The sequence below is a fragment of the Bos mutus genome, chromosome X (genome assembly GCF_027580195.1).
Source record: "Bos mutus isolate GX-2022 chromosome X, NWIPB_WYAK_1.1, whole genome shotgun sequence".
NCBI lineage: Eukaryota > Metazoa > Chordata > Mammalia > Artiodactyla > Bovidae > Bos > Bos mutus.
Window position 1 is genome coordinate 1,350,987 of NC_091646.1, and position 8,144 is coordinate 1,359,130.

Here is an 8,144-nt window from a genome sequence, read left to right on the forward strand (position 1 = left end):
AAAAAACTGCCCCCACCAAAAGGTGACAGCCTAAGCCGGACTTCCCAGAGAGACCTTCCAGACCCAGAGTGTCTGCCCTGACAAAACCTGAGGTGAGAATGCTGTTCCAACACAATGCTAATCGCCTGATTTTTCTCCTGACTCTTCAAGGCTGTGGAAAAAACAAAACAAAACAAAACAAAAAAGAATCAGGCTTGCATCTCCTCTGGAGGTTTATGATACCTGAGCCACGTGTCTGAGAGCCCATTTGATGTTCTGAGCACTGCCCTCTCCAGAGGAGCCCCTTGTTGCCCAATCAGAGACCCAACAACCAGGGCTGGATTCAAAGCCATTAGCCCTGGCTTCTCTCCACAGAATAAAATGAACAGCAAGGAGAGCCTGAAGGGGGAAAGATGCTACAAAACATGTTGCTTGCAAGGCAAGAGGTGAATGGTGAGCAATGAAGGCTTCTTCATTTTTGTTGCCCCAGGGTCTAGCAGAAGGCCTGGCACTGATGGGAAAGCACTCAAAAACTGTTTGTTGATTGAATGACTGACTGAAAGAGAGCCTTCTTCTTGGTCTGGAGGTCATTATGGAGGCATTGTAGAGCCGCTCTGTGGGGTCAGAGAATGGAGGGAAGTTGGCATGGGTCTCACGCACCCTGCCAGGACCTACACAGACTATGTTTTTCTCTGCCTGAAAATTTCTCCCAGGCAAAGTTCTCAGAGCCTGCAAGTCTCAAAAGTAGATTCCTTGGAGCTCACTGTGTGCTTTATTCTGCTGAACTCAAGTCGGAGGGACTTAACAGTGCCATAGTGTTGTGCAGAGAATCTGATGAGAGCACCTATATAGAAGTATATTGAGAAAGACAGAAGGCCAGGGAATTCTTGTGAACTTACCAATATGGCTCTACACAGTCTAAATGACTCTTCGTATTACTTGGCCAAGTAGGTTTCTATCTGTGGGTCTTATCACTGAACATGCACTTGTGCAGACACCCCCCCAACACACACACACACACACACACACACATTTTATAATGTGGTAAACTCCTGTTTGGCAAAATCCAAATAACTACAACCCTCAAAGTGTCAGAATGCTCTTTATGAGATGTAATGCAATAATCCCTTACATTTTTAGAGGGCTTTGCAGGTCACAAAGTGCTTCCCCATCCATGACCCCATTTGTTTTTTGATTGATGTTCAGAATGGTCCTGACGCTTTGCAAGAGCCTAGGAGAGGGTCTTGTGAAGCATCAAAGAGTGATGACGCGTAGTGCCAGTGGCCTTGGCTGGGTGCAGGGCCTCTGAAGACCATGCCCCTAGTTGAGGCAGCGACATCAGGGGTACAGTGACTGTCACAGACTCGCAGGAACGTACCAGCACTTGGGGGATGGGGCTGGTGGACATGACGGCTAGAGCTGAAAGCTGAGACTCTTCTTCCCACAATCAGCATTAGGACACCAGAGGAGGCAGAAGGATGGGTGCACCCATCACTCTTTCCTTCCAGCAGCCTTTCCATCACTCAGAAGGAGTTTGTTCTGGGTGTTGAGAGTACAGAGACGAACAAGACTTGTCTCCTATGGCACTTCCCTGGCTGTCCAGTGGCTAAGACTCCCCACTCCCATTGCAGGGGGCCTGGGTTTGATCCCTCGTCGGGGAACTAGATCCCACATGCCACAACTAAGAGTTTGCAGGCTGCAACTAAAGATCCCACATGCCACAACTAAGACCTGCTGCAGCCAAATAAACAAGTAAATAAAATATTGCTTTAAAAAAGTAGGTGCATTCATAACACAAAATAAGACGTGTCTCCTGGTTCTCCCTGGCCATGTGATTTGTGAGGTCTTTTCCCCTTCAAATTGCTCCTCGTTCAGTAGAACCCTAGCTTTCTAAGAGAAAATGTTGAGGGAAGAAGTTCCACCCAATCACTCCCTCCCATTTCCCTCCCTCTCTGTCTCTGAATCTCTTTCTCACACACACACACACACACACACACACCCCTTCATTCAGGGCTACAAAAGCCTCAAGGCTAACCTGGCTGTGTCATGCTCCTCTATTAAGGAGAGAGCACTGAATAAATCAGATCCATGGGAGCAAAATGAAAATTCATAATGTGTAGTAACAATAATAGTAATCCCTCATATCTATATAGAACTTACTAGTTTACAAAACACCTCCATCTCTATTCCTTTATTTAATCCTGTGTCTAGTCATCATCTTTCATATTCACCTCCTGATTTTGATCTCCATCTACGATTGAAGCAAGACTAAGGCAGGGCTAAGAGTCCCTCTGCCCCTCACCTCCTTAGGTAATGAACCTGCTACCTGGTTTGTCTTTTTGCACCTTTTTCATTTTCTCTTCCCCCTTTCACTTGCTGTGTTGTCTGTAGAGCATGAAGTTGCCTATGACTCAGCTTCCCAGTCTCTTGGGAGCCTGGAACCCCATGGGAAAAGGCTGCTGATCAGTAGCCCCTCAAATTGGTCCACAAAGCCTTTGGCTCCTGCCAGGATGAGTGGGATGGGGAGGGGAGACTCTCTTCTTTGGTAGTTCCCAGATGAGCCCTAAACTACCTCAACGGACTGGGCAGCCTGGCCTGGGAGAGAAGGAGTAGTTTCCATAGAACAAGGAAAGGAGGATGCTGTGAGGTTTTCAGTAGGATGTAAAGGCAGGCTCTGAAGCTGAGAAGGCAGCCACTGAGTGCCGACATACAGAAGGAACCTGCTTCGTGCAGGAGAAGATGCTAGTGAAGGTGGAAGAGGAGCCCCCATTGCATCCACTGGGTTTTTAGGCCTTTTCTTTTTTAACCCTAATTAGTTCACTCACTCTTGTTCCCTCCCATGCTCCCATATTCCCTTCATTTCTCCAGTCTCTTCACTGACCCGGTTCTCCCTCCATTCTTCTCAGGCAGCCCCAATTCGCTGAGCTAAAAATGCCCTCAGTGAAAGCCCACTCCAGGTTGTTCTGAAGCTGTCCCAGCCACACATTCTGGCACTCTCCCATCCCTCTCTCTACGTGGTACTTAGCACATGGCTCTGGCCACACCAGTCACACCCTCCACCTGGCCAAGAGCCAGCCCCCGATGGGAATGCCCGAGAAACTAGGGAGGAATAGGTGGTATGCTCTGGTGATCTGCAGCAGTGGAGGATCAAAGCCTGTCCTCCCCTGGTAGGAGGGGTCAGGGCCGTCAGTCCTGGCGGTTGCAAGCAGGGGGCCCAAACAGCAGGAGAAAGCTGCTTTTAGCAAGTGGCCAGGTTTAAAAGGGACGATTGTGCCTAGTGGTTGCCATGCTGGGATGGGTACAGAGACCCACGATCTCCTCCCTTCAACCCTGGATGTGACCAGGAGTCAGTTGAGGCTTCCAGCCTTGCCCAGCCTTGGAAACTCCCTGCCTTCAGGAAAGGAGATTCATTCCAGCCCAGGAGCCCCTGGCCGAGCCCTCTTCCAGCTCCTACCCTGACGTTTGGGCCCGGCCGAGTTAGCATTGTCGCTCCGGCAGTGGCAGCCAGTGCGGGGCGGGAGTGTGTAATTGCAACCACTTCCTGCCCCAGCTTGCCCTAGGGCTGGCCCCGCCCCTGAGGACAGTCGGGGCGGGGCCCAGGTACAGTGAAGGAGTCCGATTGGTGGGGGGCTGGGGGGAGCTGCCGAGGGGGGCGGCCCTCAAGGGAAATCAGCTGAGACTCATAAAGGCCCGAGGGGGGTGCGGGGGTGGGGGGACGCCCTCGGTTTGAGCCTGCCGCACGAAAAGGGCTGGAGCCTGGGGCATTCTATTGGCACAATCCGTCCCTGCAGAGAAGAATCCAGACAACAGTCCCTCTTGAACTAGTATACGACTAGCTCCAATATTAGCTTTATTCATGAGCACTGCTCTCTCTGAGCAAGTTAGGAGTGAAAAGAGGCAAGGGATGGGGCTGCTGAAAAGACTTGGGTGGTACACAACACCTTGGTCTGCAAGAGTCTTTCCCTTCCTGGAGCTTCCAGGATTCTCTGGCTGCTGGCATCATCGTCTGTCATCTGCGCAGGCCTCAGAATACCCATTGTGTGCAAAGTCTGTGCTACATCAGGTACCCTAGAGGTCCAAAAGAAGCAGAAAGCCATCTCCTTCCCCTCAGGGAACTGGACATTAGGGTGGCAGAGTGGGCAAAACGTGCCTTTGATAGTCAAAGATGTGCCATCCTCATGTATTAGCTGTGTGATCTTGGGCAGGTGCTTATCTTCTCTGAGCTTCAGTCTCCTGATGTGTCAGAGGAAGCTAGGGGTGGTGGTAAAGGTCAAATAAAACACACTTTGAAAGCTCTAAAGCACCCTACAAAGGCAAGGAAGGGATGCTCACGTTAAGTGGGGTGGAGGTGGGAGAGATGACCCTGATGGGGGGAAATGAATGGGCACCAACGATGAGGGCACAAGCTATCCACCGAAATGTTAAAGGAGCTTGCTGCAAAGGGGCTAGCAGAGGCAGGCGCGGGATGGGGTGGGTTAAGTCCTACCCGGGTTCCACTTGGAGGTGGGTCTGAGAGGAGAGCCCCCTAAGAAAAGGTGGGCAGGCAAGGTGGAGAAAAAGCCATAATTTCTCTCCTTTTGAAAAGGGCTTGCGATGGTCCTGGTTGCCTTAATCATGCCCATGTGAAGAGAGGCCAGCAGTGGGTGAGGAGTTTTGTCTGGGGGGAGGGGGTTGCCTGTCAGCCCTCGAAGGCAGCAGCTGGAAGCGCGCCGCTTGCTCGCATACCACGCCTGCAGCATGCACACGGCTCGCTGGAATGAGCCCGGAATGTCTCCTCTCCTCGCCCTCTGCAGACAGAGGAGAGCCGAGGGGAGCCAGGCACGCTAATGGCAGCTGCAGACCTGTAGGCTTTTCGGTCCCCTTGGAACTCTGGCGAGGGCTGCCTAGGCCCAGATGACCCCTGCCCTGCCTTCCTTGCTCAGCAGCTACACGGAGGTGGGGTCATCCTTGTTTGCTAGGTGGGTGTTGGGAGGAGGGTGTACCCGGGTATAGCTAGTGATGGCACACGTTTCAGGGATGCACCCATGCTGTGCATGTCGTGTCTGCATACAAACATGTATCATACATGTGCACGCTCCAAGTGGCATGAATGTGGGATTGCCATTTCTGCTCCTGTCTGACTTTGGACCTTCTCAGCTGTAAAATGAAGATACTTGTAGCAGAGCCTCTCAGAGGGCCCTTTCAGCTCAAATGTTCACTGTTTCTTCATGTAGGGCTGTGGCTGCTTAAAAAGTCAGGAAGGGCAGTGAAAAAAAAATCAGCCAAACCAGTTGTGATGTTGGTTGCCGACACTTCAGATGTTTAGGTTTGAAGATTCAACTTTCAAAAGGCCAGTTACTTGGCATCATGTAACGTCTGTTCGCTTTCCAAGGAGTGGTCTTACACTAACACCCGGACTGTGGCATGATAGTGTTTGTCGATTTGGTCTGTGTTTACATGTATGTGAGTGTAACTATGGGTGCGGGTTTAAATTGCATCACAGAATATTAGATCCTGGAGGTCATCTAGTTGAATCCCTTCCATTTCTGGTTCATTTATTCAACAGCCTTTTTGTGAGCCAGGATCTGTGTGGGGAGCTGTAGAGATAAATAAGACATAGTTTCTGCCCTCCAGGAGCTCACAGTCTAGCAGGGGGGAGAAACATGTAAACAAATAGTTACAATACAATGTGATAATAGAGGTATAAATCCTACTCTATGGGAGCCCAGAGGAAAGACCAATTAATTCTGCCTGGAGGTGTCTGGGGCAGAAACTGCAGTGAAGTCTCACAATCATTCTACATCCAATGAGTTTTTACCTTCACTTCCAAAATATTCATCCTTGTTCTCCTAACCAGCCAGCTTTCTTCTCAGGAAATCTAGGAACTCCTAGTGAGCTGGGAGAGAGAAGTTCCCGGCTGGGAGCATAAGGCTATGAGAGGAGAAAGAGCACTGCGGGCCATTCTAATGGCCCATCTGCACAACCCGAATAGGATTGGCCAAGTGGCATGCTAGGGTCAGTACCGCCCACTGGGAGCCACTATAACAAACCCCTCTCAGCTCTAGGCCAGGAAGAGACTCAGGTGGGGATAGCTGAGTGAGGAGATGGGTCAAGGATGGGGACTGAGTGGGAGACCAAGGGCACTGAGACTCCAGCCTTTCTTGCCTGGCCAAAGCGGTGTGTGGATGGAGAGCGCCTTCAACAGGGCGTGCCCTTCGCCTTTTCTGGCCTGAGGAATGGGGCTGCGCTAGGCATCCTGTCTCCCTGGCCCCAGGCGGCCCTGATGAACAGCAGTGCACGTTACTGAGATGGTTGCTAAGGATAACGGGGCAGCCTTAGTCGGTGCGGAGGGCAGATTAGAGAGAAGCTAACTGGCGGAGGGGAGGGGAAGACCGTAACCCTGGTTCCAACCTCTGCCCTACCTGCCCAAGAGATAGCTGCGGGAGGCTAATCTCCAGCCCTCAACCTCCACCCCACCTAGCGTCCTTCTCCCTCTCCGCGGGCAGAAGACAAACCACCCTCCGGGCCTACCCACCCACCCGCGGGGCGGGAGCACTCCCTCCCGCTCCTACCCTTGGATCCCTAAAGCCTGGAGATGCTATGGCGAAGGAACCCTGGGAGTGCGCCTTGAATGACCCCCAAACACATCTGGATTTTTGGAGTTCAGGCCAGCCCCCGAAACGGACCCCAGGGAAGTCGGCCAGAGGGAGGAGGCGGGGGAAGGGAGCGGCAGAGCCAAGCAAAGGGCCTGGCGTTTAGGACTCCCGGCCCCACGACTAGGACCGTCCCAAACTTCCTGTTTCTTCCGGCCGCTCTGACCCCGGGGCTGCAGCTCCGAGATAGCTCGGGGCCTGGAAGTGCATGCTGGGTAAGCGCAGACGGACGGAGTAGGCGAGCTGCTCGCTGTCGCTGTCGCTGTCGCCGCGGCGCAGGGCCGGTGTGGGCGCTCGCCCGCCTGCCTTCCCCGGCGGTCACGCTTTGCATGTGGGCTGGGCAGCGGGCAGGTGGCAGGGAGGCCCCCGCGCCCAGGGCTCTGGGAGGAGCCTGAGCCGGGGCGGGGGCGGAGGGGGAAGGGGAGGAGGCGGCCGGGGGGGGGGGCGGGGGTGTGGGCCGGGAGTTTCTGCATTTTAAAGGGAAGCCGAGTCGGCAGCTTCGGAGGCCGAAGTTCCAGCCGGCCTCGCAGCGCCGAGTACGCGGACTCCTGGAGGGGCCGCGCTGCTGGCTCGGCCCCGGCCGGGCCCCGGGCTCTCGCGTCCCCTGAAGCCCTGGGCGGGGGGTGGGGGGGGGCGCTTAGGACGAATAAAAGGAAGTCCTTCTTTACTCTACAAGGAGGAAATTTAACGGAACGGGTGACCCCCCTCCCCGCCCCCGCAAGATGAGCCAGATTTATGGGCAAATACCTGACTCCAGAGAGAAACCCAGGCGATCCCAATCGTGGCAGGGTGACGGCAGGAAAGGACAACATTTTCCTCTGTGCCTGCATCCTCAGGCTAGACGGCATGAAGGTTGGGGTGGGGGGGGGCTGAAACAGACGACTTCTATCCTGAGGCGCCTTCTCCCCAGCAGCCCGTCTCCTCCCCGATGCTGCTACCTAGCTCCCGCTTCGAGACGCCAGGGCAAAGGAGGCGCCAGGGAAGGATGGTTAACTATGTAAAGATGAGAGTAACCCCTCCGCACCTGAACCATCGTTTGTGGCCAGACCCTCTGGATGCCATCGCATCTCCCACTCCCGTCACCTCTCAATAGTCCCCACTCTCTGGATCCGCCACAGATCTGCGTGGCACGTCGATGAAACTGGTAGTTATGCTCTCGGTCTGGAGTCGAGGTTGGATATAGGACGGGTCAAGGTGGGAGGTAGGACAAACAGGGGCCCACTTCACAGATTATTGCTCCCATTATGAAGATAAAGAAACTGAGGCAGCCCAGAGAGCTTAGACCTTTGCTGAACTCACACAAGGGATTAGTAATAGAGGTTAAAACACACCTTGGAGATAGGGAGCAGGGTTGATGTTTAAGACTCAGATTAGGCAACCAACAAATCTCTCCAGACTCCATGTCTCCCATAGCTAAGTGCTGCCTTAGCAATCCTCTCTTAACCTCTCTGATGGCACAACGCACTTAGGTTTTTGTTTGTTTTGTTTTTTTTTTTTATCACGTTTCTGTCACCCATGCTATGCTGGACTATG